Below are 19,298 nucleotides of genomic sequence, written 5' to 3' on the forward strand. Positions count from 1 at the left end.
TAGGTCCTAATTTGCCGTACAACAGAAAGAAACGCAATGAGGGCATAAGTGAGAAAAAGTTTTCAGTTAAGTAAACATAAAGATAGAACTAGTGTATGATTAAGGGAAACAAACAAGCAAGTAGAAAGTCAAGGAGACCTGGGATGAAGAGCCTTCTTAGCCATGATTTCCAGAGAGACAGGAGAAAGGTGATAGCAGCTGAAGGGTCAGCCTGTACGTAATTATTATAAGAAAAAATTGCTTCATTCTAAGGCTGGAAATGATGCTGATAATTTTTTTCTCCATCTTCTCCAACAGCATGGAAGTCGTAATTGGTATGAGGGCATGGGCAGCACAGTTCAGACTCTTGCTCCACAGCAAAGCCCCAGAGGCATGTGCCACGCTGGATGATAATGACAGCTGTGACTACCAAATCATGCAGCCAGCCTTTCAGAGGAGACTGGAGAGTGACCCCAGAGACCAGATGGGTTAGCTCCAGGTCTCCAAGGACAGGAGCGTGGAGCTCCTTTCGTGAACTGCCCGAATAAATGACAAGTTTATTTCGCAGGTATGGAGGAGGTGAAAGGAACTAGACATAGTGGAGAATTTTTAAATAGATCCTTCTTGCAGAGATTAGGAAAATGATTTCTAGAGGCTTGAGATTATATTTAGTGAAACTTTACTGGATTGATAGTATCTTGTTTTCTGGTGTATTTTGATTAAACAGGCAAACCAAAAATCAAAAGGAGGCTGCCTCTCTTTTCTCAATTATCTGTAAATTTTAGTAACAATTGCCACCAAATATTTTAAGCACAAATCAAATACCTTTGATATTTGTGGGTTACCTAGCTACTACTGAATTTGTTGATAGGCCAATATTGAAAAGTATCTGCATCATGAGGAAACTAGCCAAAAAAAAAATGTAGAAAATGCCTCTTTGATTTTATGATAAAGTATATAATTTTTTAAATAACAAATTTGTTTTATGATGTGTTTCCAACATTTTAAAAACTGATCTTCAGACTTAAAAGTATATGAGGATCTCAAAGAAATGGACCAGGTTGATTGATATACTAAGAAATTTGGATTTAGATTAGCAATCTCATGAAAATGACCTAATCTCATTTGATTATTTTGTCAGATTATACTAACAACTGAAACTTTCAGAACAGAGTCACAAAAAATTCACCTTTTAAAAGTAATAATGTAGTTAATTATGCTTTTTGTTGTATCATATCTACTTTACAGATCAAACTCAGTACTAAATCAGTCAGGAACTATGTGCTTGTCTACACTGTAATGGCTGTAAATCACTTTTCCTTTTAAAGTCATACAAATCAGTCATTGTGGGTCCAAAATGCTTAACACTAATCTTACTGGACTTGGTAAAGCTCTAAAGAACTCAGTGAAATAATGTTTCATATAGAGAAATGTGTTAAAGTCTCTGTGCAGGGGACAGGGATTTAGCTCAGTGACGTTAAGTGCCTGCTTGGCAAGTGCAAGGTCATGAGTTCAATCCCCAGTACCAAAAAAAAAAAAGTTTGTGTGCATTTGGGGGGGCTGTGTAAGAAGAACATGTACCTAACAGACTATTCGCTCTTTATACATGGCACTGCATGTTGAAGATATTCATGTTCATTAACCTCCTCATGAAAAGGTTTGGTCCTGGAGTGCTGGTGATATTACAGTGCACTATTTCCTATCCTTAACAGTGGGACATAGGTATCCAGTATCTGTTTAATTCAACAATACCAGATCTTAAACAAGAAACTCAGGGTACAGTTCAATTTCAGTTTCACTGTTGTACTTTAGAGCACAAATGATGGATTTAGTACCCTCTTAATTAGCACATTTGGAAAAGCATTCAGTAAGCGTCAATTAGTGCTTACTGGAGAAACAGGTTTAATGCAAGACATACAAATAGACAAGAATTTACAAGACTGGCTTACAGTAGAAACTCACAGAGTCAGATGTGGAAGAGTCTGAAAGGACTGTCTGCACACTGCAGACACAAGGAGCCAGTCGCAGGCCTGGAGCTCAGTGCAGTGTCCTGTGCAGTCCATATCCGGAAGCCAAAGGGTCTGCATCCGATACTGAAGGATCTGGGCTGCAGGCTAAAGGTCCACTCTGGAAGGCTGGCGTCTGTGCCGGAGCCAGGAGAGGACACCCAAGGTGAAGCTAACACCAAGGTGAAGACACAAGCTCCTCTGAGGAACAGGCAAGCTTTCCTTTTCTTTCCTTTTTATACCATTAAGGTGATAATCCTCCCTAGGGTGGGTCCTCCACACGCAGAACTATGCTAAGCCAATTTAGCATTGAGCATTTTTTATTCTAGTTAACACTAGCAATTAACTATCACAATAAGGGTTTCTTATAAGCATACTGTAGAATTTTAAATTTAGGATGCCTTTAGAACTTCATCTCTTCAGAGGATGGTCTTTTGGAAGGCTCTTAGATTCCCGGAAGGCAATAGCTGACTTGCTGTGAGGAGGTCAGGCCTGGTTAAAGGCAGATCGCCAGGACCACGATTTGGAAGGATGTAACTCCCTCCCGAGGTCCCCCTTTCTCTTTATGCTTCCTCTCTACCATGACAAGGCTGCTGCTCCTCTTCCGGGCTCTTCTGCAGTACCATTTCTGTCTCAGACCTGCTGGACCACAGACTAAGCCAAAAATAAATGTCTCCTCTTTTAAAATGTGACTTTCTGACATTTTATCCCAGCAACAAGAAAGTAACTGAGACAAATACTTTCAGCAAAGACTTTTATTTTATTAGGAAATCATCTCACTGCGCACAGTCAGATTCTGTTAGAAATACTTAATGGTCAAGTTATTCTAAGGAAGGAAATATAAAAGAACAGAATCAGAAACGTTTCTAAACAAATTATTTGACAGATTATTTCTCCATTTGAGGCATCATCTTCCTCAGTTATTAGTATAGAAATGCTGGACCCAGCCGCAGTAAAACAGCCTGCCTATAGATTTAGTGTTAAATTAAAATGATTGAGGGCAGTAGTTAACCTCTATAAAAGTAAGGTTAGTTTCAGACTGAAAAAATAAATTATTTGGCTTATTGTTCACTCACTGGGAAGCTAAATAAGTCTGTCACAGAAATTAAGTGCAATCATACATGTTTCTGTGTATTATTAGGTTATCTTGGTAAAACCCAGGAATTACAAAATTAGCACAAAAATAATTTTGAAATAATGGCAACATTTTTTATTATTAACATGCTAACCTACAAGCTAAAAATACTGTTTATGTAATCCATTTGATATTTTTCCATTTAAAAGCATAATATCCATTGTTTTAATAATGTAATGTTATTAGAAAGTAAATCACATACTAAAGTTGTCACAATTAGCAGAAATGATAGTAGCGTTGTTTGGGCTTCCACCTCCCTCTGCGGATTGCTACTGGTTTCCATTGTTATTCATTTTGTGAGCATTTTCTCAGTCCACATCCTTTTCAAATCATTCCTGAAAACCAACTGTATTTCTCTATTTTTCACACGATTCTAGATTTCTCCACTCTTTTATACCAGACTCTGTCCTTCCATAGTCCTCTTCCATGAAACACTTCTTTTTTTCCATAAAACTTTCCAAAATGCTTATACCCAGTCTTTGCTGCTTTGCCTATACCATTTATTTCATACTTCATTGTCATTAATATTCTAAATAATGCTTTATTTTTTATTTTATTGATTGATCTAAAAATAAATAAAGGTCATATTATCTGTATTCTAATCAACTAAAATTGGTAGAGTCTTACAATTAACTTTTGTTTCTATTTTGAGCCTAATAATAAATCCAAAAAAGGTCTCAAGAATTAATACTTAAACTAATTCCATAATACATCCCACTGTTCACCACAAAAAAATGAAAACTTATTGCTTTTGTCTTTATTTTATAAATGTGTTCTAAAATATACGTGAATGCCACCACATGGCTGGTCATTCTAGCATACAGGATGTCAAAGCATTAGTCCAATGAATCAAATCTAGCCCACCATCCAGCTTGGTAATTAAAGTATTTTTGAAACGTACCCTTAATCTCTTGTCTGTTGCTTTTGTGTTCCAAAAAGTAACTACAACAGATTGGGTGCCCATGAAGCCTTTTATACCATGGTTACATGTAAAGTTTATCAACCCTTTTGCTAGAGCATGGTAGGAAACTCTGTGTGCATGTGTGTGTGTGTGTGTGTGTGTGTGTGTGTGTGTGTGTATGTGTGTGTGCATTTTTTTGAGATAGTATCTCATTATGCAATCCACGCAGCTCATGTTGGCCTTGAATTTACAATTATGTGCCACCACATCAAGCCATTGTATATATTTTCATCTTTAAAAGCCTTCTTTTTTGTGTTTAAATGTCATTGACCAACAAAGGAAATAGGGACAGTGGATAAATTATTGACTTAAGGGTTGAGGCAGAGAAGCAACAAGATGGGCCTCAATCATTTTATTGTCAGTGAAAGAGAAAGTATTCCAAAAAGAACGAGATACATCAAAAGGGCCAGGAACCCCTGAAAGAGCTCCCAGTAACCAAAGCAGAAGTAAGTTGAGGAAAAACAAATGGATGATGGTATTGAATTACAGCCAATAGAAAAAACTGATAGTCATAAATGAGTCTACACCAAAATAGTTAACACATACAAAAGAAATAAAGGTAATGGATAATTCCACCAAAACAGCACAGTAACTGCTAACAGGAAAATTCATCAACAGCTATTGAGATTAGTGGGTGAAATTTTAAGGGGAAAAAGCATGTTTAGAGAGTCTTAGATTGTCTCTCGGAAGAAATGGGTTAATTTCAAATGGAACAATGTAACAGTAAACAAAGCCAAGTAGAAACCATCTTACCCAGTGGACAAGAATAACACAGTCACTAAGAGGTCACACATGAGCATCATTACCTTCTATATACGATGTAACTTCAATCTGATTATGAGAAAATACCATACAAATCCAAAATCACTGATAGCTCAAACAATCAGTGACTAGTACCACTGAAAAAAATCAACGTCATAATACACAAAGAAGTTCAGATGAATTGTCACAAATTAAAATGGACTCACGGAACACCACAGTGAAAAGCTATATGAGGACATATATTTTATCCTGGAAGAAAAAAAGTAGTGTAGTGGAAAATTATTAATAATCTTCAGTAAATTTAATTAATATTATTTAATGTTAGTTTCTTAGCTTGATCATGGTGCTGCATTAGGAAAATAGACAAAATTTGTGACAAAAACTTGTCTTAACAAAATTTCTGTATGTCTGAAATGATTTCAAAGTAAAAAGTGGAAAGATGCTCTTGGAAAAAGAGCATAGTTTCCTGATTAAGAAAATAGAAACCCAATGTGATATGCTTCACTGTGATAATACTGACAGTTTACATTTAGATTAATAGCACAGAATTTTGAGAAGGAAAAAGAAAAATTGCCGTGCTTTGGGAGCACTTCCAGGTGGAAGTAGTTTCCTTGACTTTCACGTACTCAGAGTTTGAAGCAGGAAAGCATCAGCTATAGTAATTGAGTTGAAGAGGAGAAGGGCGTGACAGCATGGCCTCCTTCCCTTGGGCCCTCACTGCCAAGTATTCTGGGCACGTTCTGACCGCATGAGGACCAGCCGCCCTGAGACCGAGCAGAGGCGGCAGACTGGACTGCAGGGCGACAGAGGTCTTCCTCCGTCCTTTCCCTTGTGGAAGAGGAACTGTACCTTTCTTGAACTCTGAGAAGGACTTGGTTTCTTTATGCGGCTTATGGAAATCACTGTCATTATATTAGAGGCATACTTTATGTTGGAATAAGAAATGCAGAGAGGGAGAGCACGCCAGGTGCTGAAAAATAATTAATGAAGGAAAAAGAGCCTTCCTCTATTTGAATAGATAAACTATACTCTCTTCTCAATAATATTAAAGCAAAGCACATTGATTTCAATAACATGGCAAATATTCAGTGAGTACTTTTTGTGTTCTTAACACTCTGGTATTCATTACTAGAAATTAAAAATAAAAAAAGGCAATAACCCTTGTCCTCAAAATGTTCACTAACTCTAGAAACAACAATTAAATTCTCAAAAAAGAAAAATTAAATGAGACAATAATATATAAATATAAATAAGATACTCCAAAAGATGAAGATATCCAATAAAGAGAGAACTCAGCATTGGTGACATGGGGAAAATTAAAAGTTAACCTTCATCTTCTTACAAGAGGTTAAAAATAATAATATCAAAATATTGTCTTTATGGTAATAATTAAATAGTATACTCCAGAAGAGAAAATTAAATCCTTTCCTTACAAAATATACTTTTTTATGTAAATTTTTAAAATTTAAAAGTGAAAAATATCATTTAAAATTACTGGAATAAAATATCAGTATATACTTTCTTTGAACAAGATACGAAAAGTTTTCAAAATTAAAAAGCAACTTTTTTTTTTTTTTTTTGTCGGTACCGGGGATCGAACTCATGACCGCCTGCTTGCAAGGCAGGTGGTTATGCCATTGAGCTAAATCCCCAGCCCAAAAGCAACATATTTGACTAAATCACAAAATTTTCTTTTCTTGGATCAAATACCTTCATAAACACTATTTTAAAAAATAACAGATTGGAAGAAAATATAAGCAATTAATTGGAATAAAAGAGATTTGGAATCAAAAATATGTAATTTTTCAAATCCATGAACATTAATGGAAACAAAATGACATCATCATCATCATTAAGTTCAAAGTGAAATTTTACATTTTATTTCCTTATAAACTTAAGCAGAAAACAAGAATAGCATGAATCGTACTGTCAGTCTGTCAAGATGCTCTCAAGAATCCCAAGATTTGAATTCATGAATGTTTTTTCATGTAATCTTGTAACTAACATAGACATAGAAAAAACTGTGTACACTCACCATTCCTTCTGAAGTATAGTTTTTCATTTATCCTTAAGTGTTACTTATGTATTTTTTAAAGTTACATATTGCAACTTTCTCAGTTGCAATATATATTATAATTGAATTACTTTGGAATAATATGTTTTATTAAGAAAAATTTCACTATTGCTGTTAAGGAAAATCAAAGTAGTAGAAAGCAAAAGTGGAAAGAGGGAAGCTTTGGGGTGAAAAAAACTTCAGGAATGACAGCATGTTAAAAAGGAGCAAAGCATGAACCAATAATGTGACCCCCATAAGTCTCTTGAGCAAAGTTCCAAATTGGAAATGTTTCTATGGACTAATTGTCTTTTCTGTTCATGAGCCACAACTTAAAGTCCTGAATTCCTAATTACGGAGTATATTGGCAAAAGTAGCCCTGAAGCCCTGCAAGCCAGGGCAGGTGGCTGGTGCTTGTAGGGTGTGATGGCTTGTGTCCTCCCAAAGCTCACGTGGTCAAAGCTGAGGCTTTCCAGAGGTGGCTGGATCTGGGGTGTGTGACGATGGAATTAAGGGTGTATTGTTAGTAAATTAGTCCACTAATCGGGTTGGCATGGCTCCAGGTGTGGATTATGAGAAGCAGCGTGGACATGAGTGGCGCTGCTCGAAGTGCGGGCAGCCTGGAAGGGATGGAAGGGAGAGGCGGGCAGCTGCTGCTTGCTACTGTGCTGCATCCTGCTGCCCGCCATGAGCTGTTTCTCCACTGTGATGCCACTCTGCCATGTCACCCTCCCTTGACGCCAGCCAACTATGAACTGAACCCTCTAGAAACTGGAATAAATAAACTTTTAACTTTGGGTGTTGGGTATTTTCCTCAGCAGTGAGTAAAGTAGCTAAGGCATTGGGTAACTTAGGCTTCTTAGCAAGGCTAAAGATGGCAAGGTAGTGCTGGGCCAGCTGCCTCGGCAGGGAAGGAACTCAGAGAGGAGGCTGACTCACTCAAAGAAGCTCCCTTCCCTGGAAGGGCTCTTACTCAGGATGGACGATGTTCAGGAGCGTTGCTTAAGAGGGTGAAATATTTCAGGGCAGATCTTGCATGAAATCCTGGGTTGGATGGGGAAGGCAGGCGCATGCTAGTCTAAGTGCAAGTTAAGAAAAGCAGCCACCCACTTCTCCTTCTCCCTCTCCTTCCTCCTCTCCCTCCTTCTCTTCCCTTCTTTCCTGCTCTTCATCCTTCTTTCCTTTTTCTTTCCTTTCTTATTTTCTTCATCCTTTCTTTCCTTCCATTCTTGTCTCCTTCTGTCTTTCTGTCAGTTATTTTCCCCAAGAGGAGTTTTATAGTTGAATAAGTTTACACAGTAAATCCTCCAAACAAATGTAGTTGTTACATATCATAATCATGTACCGATTAAAAAAAATAATTCAGGGATAGAAAATAAATTATCTCTTCTAGGAGAGACACAATATATACTAGATATGAAACATCCTGAGGCATCCTATTTCCTTTTTCAACCCTGTTTCTGCCAAACTGATTATTAGTATTTTATAAATTTATGTTCTAAGGTCATTTTATAAACATGATTCTAATTGTTTAAAAAGCTCAAAACATCTTTAGATAATTTTTATAGGGAAAGAAAATTTTCTAAACATCCAGTTTATACTTAAGGAGTCACATTAAATGAAGATCACAAATAGAATACATAAACCAGGGTAAATTTCCAAGTCAGCAGGTTATCTATGAGGTCTGATCATTGTCAAAAGTATCATTATGGTTTATGATCCTGTCAGAAACTGTAAGTTCTCCCATATGGACATATATAGTATTCTTTCCTGCCCAGTTAATTGTGCCATAAATAATTTCTCCTTATCTGCATATCGATTACAAGGTAATGAACGCCACTTCATATTATGTGAAATACAAATCAAGCCCCAGGCCCCATGAGATAATCTTCTTGGCCAAACTCCCAGGCCCTGTACTTGGGCTGAACCTCAGTTGTGTCTCTAGGGTTAGTCAGTGTTATGTTTCTAAGTGATGATCTGTTTATTTCATGCCACATTTGCAAGCTGTCTTGTTCTCAAATGTACCACTAAGCATTATATGGAGATTTTTAAGGTTTTTAATTTATCTTTATAAATTTTTATTCAAATTTATCTTAATGTATCTTTTGTTCATACTTCATCTGTGTAGTGAGATTGGAGGTTACTCTTTCTCTCCATAGTGCTTTCAGGAAAAGAAAATAGCAGCTAAAATTCACAGTTGGCAAAAGAATATTTTCTTCCCCTCAATCTTTAACATTCTTGTTTTAATAAAAATAATGTCTGCTTGCAGATGTACAAAGGAGACTTCTCACTCTCTGACTTTCCTCTTTTGATGAAGTCACACACCTGTGCCAATCCTTTTTGCATATACTAGTACTATTTCTCCTTTTTTCAAATAAAACTTAGGGTATCAATTACATATTGAGAATTTATTTGATATCAGTCAGAGAAATATTTCTATCTGAACGCTATTATCTTTAAAATTGAGTCCGATTTCAGGATGAGAAAAAGATGAGAGACATAATGACTGTTGAAGAAATGAAAGTCAGTGTGTAAAAATTTATCAAACACAGAAGCAGCAAACAGTGAAGATGAAGAACTGGGACGAGCGATTTCCTTTGACAATCTTGAATGGCTTCATTTTAGGTCCAAAATGCTCAATGCATTTGCTTAATAATATTTTCTTCCAGAGCCAGTGCTTAAATAATTTCTTTCTGAAGAATAAAAGACAAGTGCTAGAAATTGCATTTTTAGCACTAAACTTAAAACACTTTCCCCTGAAATTCAAAACGCATGTGAATCAAAGAAAGTTAAAATATTTTCTATGATATAGGACTTTTCTTTGAATTACCCAACTTTTTGACCTTCCTTCCATGTAATCACAAAATTGTGAAATTAACAAAGAAAATACACCAAATCGGTCAAGACCTTTGTAAACTCAAAACTGAAAACAGCAGTACATTTCGAAAGTGAATATTCTTAAAATAGAAGGAAAAAAAATTAAAGAGATGGTCAAATGGTAGGTCAAAAATCCCATGAAAACTAGCTGTCTTTAGAACTAAAGCACATATTGATGAAGCACAAGACATCACGCAGTGACACAGGTTGGGCACGTGGAGAAGGACTCTGTGGTACCCACGTCTCAACTGCTAGCCACTCAGCTGAGTGAGTTGTTTCAGCCTCTTAGAGGTGTTTTCTAAGGATTCGAAATTGGTGCATAAAGCGTACTTCACAGAATTCTGCTAAAATGTGAGTTACTAATTATGGTCGGGCGAAATGATATATGTGCTATTATAAATTTTCTGGAAAGAAGAGACTACGGAGATAGTACACAGGAAATCAGTAAAGCCTAATGGGTCACAGAAACCAAACACTGAAAAAGAAGGAAATGTTCCAGCTTATGGAATAGATCACACTTCTCCAGAGTCCATTTCTTTTCTGGCTCCTCGCTCCCTTTCTTTTTCCTGAGCAGCAGGATGACCAGGCTCCTTCTCTCCCTTCAGGCACTGTACTGTAATTGTACCAGCATGTCATTTTAGATTATCCCTACACACTTCAAAGTAAAGAATGAGTTAATTCAAACAAACTTGAAGACAAAGGAGTTAACTCTTGTTTTAACTGGAGAATTTTACAAAATACAAACTGGACAAATAGAAAATATTTTAATAAGTTCTAATTATAAATACATTTGTGTGTCATGATTTAATCTTCTTCAATTTTGTCTTTGTAACGTGAAAGTAAAGCTTCCCATATGTTGCCATAATACATAAATATTATTTTGCAAGCCAGAAACCATAGCAACAGTTTTTAATAATAGAATATGATTGGCTGCATATGAAAAAATAAAACCACATTCTAAATAATTAAACTGTTTCTCACTATAAAATAATAATATCTCGAGCATTTTCATGTTTTTACGTGTTCAATATGATCCACGGTTACAGTCTGTAGGAAAACCTATAATTACTAGAACACCTATTCATGCAGTACATTCTCTTTGTCACTAATCCATGAATTAAAATGATAACTCAAAGAAAATAACCTGTCTGGAAAAGACAAACTTGAGAAGTACCTCTTTCACAATAAATTCTTTTTATAGTAGGCCCTCCAGTTGAACACATTTTCTCTGTGATTTCATTAGAAGATTTTTAGATTCTTTAAAAGGGGTTATTTTCAAGAATAGTGACCTAAATTAAATGTATATCAATTTTCCCTGATATAACTGCATTCATATATTGCAGAAGATTGAACAAGTAGGTAAAAGCTCACCATTGAAATGGTATATTCACACACAACAAAACTACCCAGAAGAGAAAATTCAGTTCAGGCTTTCACATGTGTAGCTTCTCAGTAGGCACTTGGCATCACTGACGCAAACATCTGCATGGCTAAAATCATTCTGTTCTTTACAGCATTGCTTGACAGGACCTTCTAAAAGCCTGGTGGAATCACTTTACCAGGTTCCACGACAGAACTCACACCATAATCCCTGTATGCTATTCAAATGCCTTGCAGGAGAAGGTTACAGGAACACACAGATAAATGACTGGATAACAATAAACAAATGAATAATTCACGCACATGAAAGGTTCAGGCAGTGATATTCACACGTATGGTTCTGCTAAGTGAAAAAGACATTCCTGCACCCAAATATAGCATCACTACCAGTTCTACTGAATAATGTTTTATTTCTCAAAAGGTCAGCAGGATATTACTTATTCTGCCAAACTCTAGTAGCTATAGTCAGTCATTAGTAGCAAAGTCAGAAATGGCAGTAATGATTTAGTTTAGATCCTATATGTCTCAGTCCAACTTTCAATGAGTTAATGAAAAGACACACACCTCGCTTCAATGTTTTAAATATTATGTATTTGAGTGCTGTTCAGAATATATTTCTCAAATTCATGCATGCTGTGAATAAATATTTATGGGGATTGTAAGGCTGTATGCACATATTTCTCAACATGTTGTGAGCTATCTTGTATTTTAGCATAGGTTTTGTTATATTTCAGAGTATCTAATTTTCATAGGGGTACTGACCTCAACAGTAAAACCAATTTCTTGACAAGATTAGTAAAACTGCTTTGCTGTTGCTGAGTTTGTTTGGAATAATAAATACTTACTTTTTTGAAGTTATTTTTGATAATTTGAGTAGTACCAGAGTGTGTGTGTATGTGTGTGTATATATATATATATATATATTTGTTAGAAACAGTCATGCAAGACCTCTTTCAAAGTAATTATATATAACACTTCTTTTACATAATGTTTTAGCATCTTATACCAACTTGGCCACAAAAACGATGGAAGTGTGCACTGTAAAAATTATAAGAGATATATATATGACTATAACCATAAGCTACCCACAGAGCAGCAGAAATGCTACCAGATCTGCATTTCAATGCCTGGTGACTAGCATATTGCCACTTGATACAAATCAAAAATTATATGTGCATTTCTGGAAAACAAGACAAATGAGGTAATACTGATTTTAGCATTTCAGCCTCTCTATTCTTGCTTTGATTATAAAGTGTAGTAAAGAACAGCTACCACATCCCTGTGTCACACATCCACTTCCAGATAACACAAAAGATCCTAAAGTTCATTACATCGAAGGAATCCTGCAGAGTAAAAGTATTCATTTAGAATAAATTTTAATCTATACCTTTCACAATATTTTATTGAAATGTAACACTTAAAGTATTTTTAGCAATTTCACTGTTTACCAATTCCCTAAATCTGTTTAAAAGATAATTATAATAATATAGTTTCAGAGGTCATTTTATATACAGTAATAGAAAAGAAACAAATACTTTGAGGTTATCTAAAAGCATCTTCAATTTGCCTTAGTATTTGCATAAATGATAATGATCATAGTTGTGTTATAAACATATTAGTAAATACAAAAAAATAAAAACACCAAATGAAGAATGAATTATCTGTTTTTTTAAAGAACAGTAGGAAAATATTCTGTAATTACTTAATAAAATAAAAATACTTTGCTCATAATTAGATCATTTGTTATAAAAGCATAGATTTTTTTTCTTAGAAAAGTAGTAATCTGTTCTAAAATGTGTGCCTTTTAAAATAAAATAGAGGACTTCCGAGAGAACATGGAGGACAGATAGCAGCAGCTATGGAGGCTCTCTGAAACACCCAGCTTAGAATTCAGGAATGGTGCGGAGTAAGGAATCATAAGCAAGTGGAGATATGCCCTGCTAACCCAAGAACGAACTGGGCTGAGAGAAACCAACTTAGAATGCAATCCTGGTGCTATAACAGGAACAGAAAAGCCTCAGTATGGAAGCTGGAGCCCACGCCATTGGAAGCCACGATTTGGGTTTCTCACCGTGTGGCAGCTGCGTCTACAACGGCTCAGCAGGGAGAGAGACGCACGGAAACTCTGAGAATGGGAATCGGCGAACGGAGTTGAAAACAGGACGGGCGGGGAGCTGTGCATTGACTTGCAGTGAGGTCAGTGAGAGAAACTGACACTCTTCCACAGTTTAGGAGACTCCAACAGAGGACATTCTGGGACCAGGCAGACTTGCGGGAATAGGGCGCTACAGTGACTTCAGCCACGTATCCCCCTCTCAAGCGGGATTGGTGAGCAGTGCCTAGCCCATGTGACGCTGCTGGCTGAGAACCAGTAGGCTAGCACAACCCAGATCCCAGCGCATGAGGGTGACCTGGAGGGGCAGCCTCGCATAGGCCTGGTCTGCAACTTCCTGGTGTGCTACGGTGGGCGGGAACACCTAGCCTGCACAATTCAATCAGACTGTGGCTGACAGGGAAGGAAGCTGGGCCTCCTACATATGCTTGCATATATAAGGAGCAAAGAATATGGGAAGAGGGAGCAACAAGAAAGGCCCTTCGGCCCCCAATCCTGAGAAACAGGCAATAGCGGACACTGCACCAATAGACATAAAGCGCCATCTAGAGAGCCTCATAGATGAGTTCAGGAATGAAGTTATTAATGACCTGAAGCTAGAAATAAGCAGAATAGTTAGAGAAATGTTAAGCACCACCCAAGAAAAAACAGATGGTGGAATGGAAGAACAGAAAAAGAGGGGAGAATTGTTTGATGGAGAAAATAGAGAAAGCATAGAATACGTGAAGCAGCTTCAAAGAGACTACCAGGAAACTAAAAACTGTATCGAAAACTTGCATAACAGCTTGAAAGAGACTAAGGACAGACTATCTGTCCTTAACTGGAGGGCAGATTTGTAATATGGGAGAATGAAATGAAAAACTTCTTAAAAGTAACAAAGAAACAAACAGCAATAATACAAAGACTACAAGATGATAAGAGGATCCATAACTTAAGAATTAAGAACATAAAAGAAGAAGTAAGGACACAAACAAATGAACTACAAAAGCTACTCACAGAAATAATCCAGGAAAATTTTCCTAATTTAGCAAAAGGTAAAGATACTCAGTTGTATGAAGCATACAGGACCCCAGCCACCTACAACCCAAACAGAGCAACACCCAGGCATATAATAATTAAAATTCCAGAAATTCAATACAAGAACAGAATATTAAAACCTGTCAGAGAAAAGAAACAGACCACTTACAAGAGAACACCCATCAGAATTACAGCAGATTTCTCTGCACAAACCATCAAATCATGAAGAGCGTGGGGGGAAATAATTCAAGCTTTGAAAGATAATAACCTCCAGCCAAGATTGAGATATCCTGCACAACTGTCCCTGGAAATTGATGGAAAAACAAGGTGCTTCCAGGATAAAGAAGAACTAGGGGAATATGCAACCACCAATTCAACTCTACAGAGAATACTGCAGGATATTCTAAAAAAGAAAAATACAAAGAATCCAGAAATAGTGGCAGAGAGGATACAATGAATGGAGCAGAAAACAAAATGAAGAAGACAAACTGACAACTAATGACAGAAAAAGAGCTCAACAGAAATGAGGCAGAGAAGATTGGGTGATAGGAACAGCTATTTTGGAGAAAATGATGTCTTAATAGGTAATACTGATTTAGTATCATCTTGTTTTGAAGTCTCATCAAGCTTTTGTTCTGTCTCCATTGGTCTAAATAGGTTGTATCTTATTGGATTTTATTATGTATGATAGTATAAGCAAAAACTTTTAAAGACAAGGAGATTATACAGAAACCATTTTTCATTTTCTGTTAGTTGATTCAAAATACCTTGTAATGCTGTCATTCTCTTAAATGGTTTTACATTGTTTTGATATATTTGATGCTACAGTATACGAAGTTATACTCAAAAATTTCAAGGAAAGAGACAATATGGTAACGACTTTTATGTCAGGATTATCTTGTGGTGAAACACTATTCTGCTTAAATGGTTATGTTTTGATCTGTGCTGTTTTGCTCTTATTCCCTCTTTTGTCTCAATCTCTACTTCATTATTTACGTTTTTATTTTTATCCTTTTAATTAAGGGGAAAATAAATAAAAAATAGCAGGATATATTATGGTAACCCACTTTGACTTTCCATTATCTTGATTTAAAGCCCTGTATTGCTCTCACCATCTTGTTTTTGACTGATGTCCCCCTATTATGTTTTGCTTGATAGTACCAGGTTCGAAAGTTTAGGCAACAGCTGTGAAGATAGTGAGATTCATTATGACGCCCATTCTGGTTGACTATTATCTACTTTTGAAGACCTATAATGTCTCCAATGTTTTGGTTTTGTTGGTTTTGTTCTTTACTGTTTTGTTCAATTTTATTATAACTGATGATATAGGCAATTCTATTAGAGATAGCGTGAGGCATTATGGTAACCATTGTTGATCACCTAGTATTATGCTTTTACATTATCTATTATGTCCACCCTTTTGATTTGATTGACTCTGTTCTGTTATATCACATTTGGTTCTACTCCCTTCCAAAAAAGTAATAAGAACTGTGGGAGCAACAAAACCCAAAATGTGTAATTGTCATTGTACAAAAGAGAGGAAAAGAAAGTGCTCTAAATGATATAACTGCATGTATATTTAAGTGTATAAGATAGATAATGATATCACTGAGTTTTGTTGGATCATTGAACAGAACTGTTTGCAGTCTCACTGTTGGAATGTCCACTTTACAAGCTTTAATTTTGTAACTTGAACAATTATTTCTAAGATGACAATATGTAATCCATTAACTAGTGATTTCCTGCTGTTTATTTTTTTCTGTAAATCTGTATAACTTGTACCCTTTCTCTGCTTTTTTTCTCCTTAAATAAAATTTTAAAAAATAAAAAAATATAATATGAGAATAAAAATAATAATCTCATATTTTTTCAAAAAGTAAAAATTCAAAATTGTTAATGTATATACTGATGTATTTATTTACAATAACTTCTTAAAATGCCTAGGTAGTACTTCCTTTCATGCATGAATGTAAGTTTGGAAAAACTGTAAATTCTTTTCCTTTCCTATCTACAATCAGTTTTAAGAAAAATCATTCTAGAGACCCAGGCTTTAAAGCAACAAAATGTAAAAAGTTATAAAATACTTTTAGGGTTAAAATCTGTATTCTGATCAATAAATTTTATGACCTAAAGTGAGTCCCTTGTGATAACATTTACTATAGTTAAAATGATTGGAAAAGGGGCCCATGACACTATTACCTGTTCCTGCAGATTTACTGAAAATTATCAATTCCATTTATATCTATGAGATTTCAAGGATTATACTGTTACAGACTAGAAAATTGATAGATTTATGAATCTAGTGAATCCAGTTGTACCAACTAATACAGCAACAGAAAATTTAGAAGCTGGTACTCCTAGAGGAGTTAACCTTTGGAAAAAGAAACATGTTTCAAGTAGAATGTGAGAAATTATTGAATCTATAAATTGTCACTGCTGCAAAGTAAAAGGGAGAGAGAGAGAGAGAGAGCCAAGAGCATAAGATTTGTGTCAAAAAGAATAAAAAGCAAAAGCTATGGAACACAATTTTTATTAACACTTCATTGCCAATAAAATTGCTCATGATGTTATTTATTGCTCAAGAATAGTTTGCATTGACTTTAGGTTTCTTTTTTGGTTTCTTTGTTTCAAATAATACAGAATGTGTCAATCTGTACAACATCTTGAATCATAGAATATGTATCTCATCTTTCTTAACCTCAGGATTGCACCTGGTTCCAAGTAGACATATAGTAAGTGTGTTTGGACCATTGTTTTTGACAAACTAAATTATGTTCACTACCTTAGGTATATTCCAATAACAGAGATTCCTGTTTAGTTTTCAAATTATTATATGGAGCTAACTTGTTTCCTTGACTTGAAAACATCTTCTATGTTACAAAGTCAACCTATCATCTCTGACTTTGTTAGGCAAAAAGATTTGTTAAGTTATACACTAGTAACACATATTAGTGAAATTTTCTTACTATGTTTTCTTCTTATTATTTTTATCATAAACCAAATATACACATGTATTAGTACACTGCAGAAGAGGTGATACTTAACTCATTCATGCAACCAGAGTGTAGTGTTTGATGGCATCCTGCTCTGGGTCCATGCTGAAATCACTAGGTTAATTATTTTTATTTCATTCTTGTTTCAAAGTCCATTAAAGGAATATAAAGTAGATTATTTTACCTTCCAAAACATTTTGGAATGAAGACATAGTCGCAAACACAGTCACACAGGAAGAGGGTTAATAAAGAGTAACAGAATCACTTCAGATCATCACCTAGAGATGTGACAGATACCTAACAGTAGAGGACTTGATCCACACTTACATTATCTTCTTTACTGATAATGAGGTTTACGTAAGTAAAGTTGAATGAGGGGAATGTTTCAAGTGTACAGTAGAAAGTCCTCGCTTAATGCATGGAGGCAATAATGAGAAAATGTTTTGTTTTCTCTTTTGGCTGTGCAACTGGAGAACTGGGAAAGAGCAATATGGAATAATTTTTTTTTTGTCTTTTTCCTTTTTATCAGTACCAGGGATCGAACTCATGACTGCCTGCTTGCAAAGCAGGCACTTATGCCGCTGAGCTAAATCCTCAGCCCCCACAATAAGGAATATTTAATGAGAAATAGATTAATAATTACAATTGAGGAGTTAATAACTTCTCTATTTGTCAGTCTATAGAAACACTTGTACTAATCTTTTTAATCATTTCTAATTATTGGCATGAAATAATGTCACAGGGGAGTTTCAAAAATGGCAGCTTGCTAGGGGATTGGGTGGAGAGTCTCTGTGGAGAAATCATATTAGATGGTAGAATATGACAACGTGGAGAGGGCCAGCCCAAAGGATAATGATTCTTATTAACCAATGCAGTAACCAAAGGGAAAAATAAAACTGGGAAAAGGAAGGAAAAGAACAGATGTAGAGCTGAAGCCTGATGTACTCACTTAGCCCTGTTCCATGCTGTACTAGGCACAGCCAGAGGATTTAAGGTCGCACTGAGACCGCGGCTGCTGATAACGGGAATCTGCAAATCCGGCACCTTTAATGCACACACTGACCAGTGGATCCAAGAGGAAAAGCTTTTGGTGACGGCTGGAAATTGAGACCTGGGACCCCGCAAAGCAGCCAAGGCTGCCTGGTTGCACTGGAGGAGACTATGAAAAGCTACGGTGCTCCGAAACTGGATACCGTGCAATTTTCTGACCAACCGTGCTGTGCAGGGAACGCAGTGAAGACAAGAGGCACAATGTGCAGTGGAACCAAAAGGAAGATCTGCATTGTGTCCCCGTGAGTACTAAGGCCTGGGTCCCTGGCAGCTGCTGTCGCAGGCTGGCAGACATCTTGGAATTGGGCAGAGCCCACCACCATGGTGGCATCAGTGACATGGAGAGGTCTGGTGGAGGACATCTTGGAGTTGGGCAGAGCCCATGCTGTGGTGACATCAGATAGTCATCCCTGGTGCAGGGAGGTGTGGTAGGGAACAGCTGGGATTTGGGCAGAGCCCTGCACCACGGTGACATTAGTCAGCTGCTTCTGATGCAGAGAGAACTGGCAGGGTCTGCTGAGGCTGAACCATGTCTCTGGTTGGGACCCAATAAGCAGATACAAAATAGTCGCAACTCTGTGACGTCCACAAGGTACAGCCTAAATTGTGGATTGACTGGCACAGAGGCTTGAGGCTAGCCTGCACCATCCCTGCATCCCTGCCTACCTCAGATAACAGCAAATTGGGGAGGGCAGCAAAAACTCAAGTCAGCACGCTTCAGAAAGGCCCTAAGCAATATGGAGAGGGCCAGAGACCCCCAGGACACACCAATCTGAAAGAAACCAGAAACATGATAAGAGATAGGAATAAAAAAAAATCTCCAGCTGCCAAACATGAGAAAATAAGCCCAGGAGAAGTAAACAGAGAAGAGAACCAGCACAGTAACCATCCAATACTAGACACAGCATCAGCCAAAATAAAGAAATACCTTCATGACCTCATAGACAAATTTAAAACCATACTTCTGATCCA

The sequence above is a fragment of the Cavia porcellus genome, unplaced genomic scaffold (genome assembly GCF_034190915.1).
Source record: "Cavia porcellus strain 051 isolate PalLab524CR breed Dunkin Hartley unplaced genomic scaffold, mCavPor4.1 scaffold_18, whole genome shotgun sequence".
In the NCBI taxonomy this organism is placed as follows: domain Eukaryota; kingdom Metazoa; phylum Chordata; class Mammalia; order Rodentia; family Caviidae; genus Cavia; species Cavia porcellus.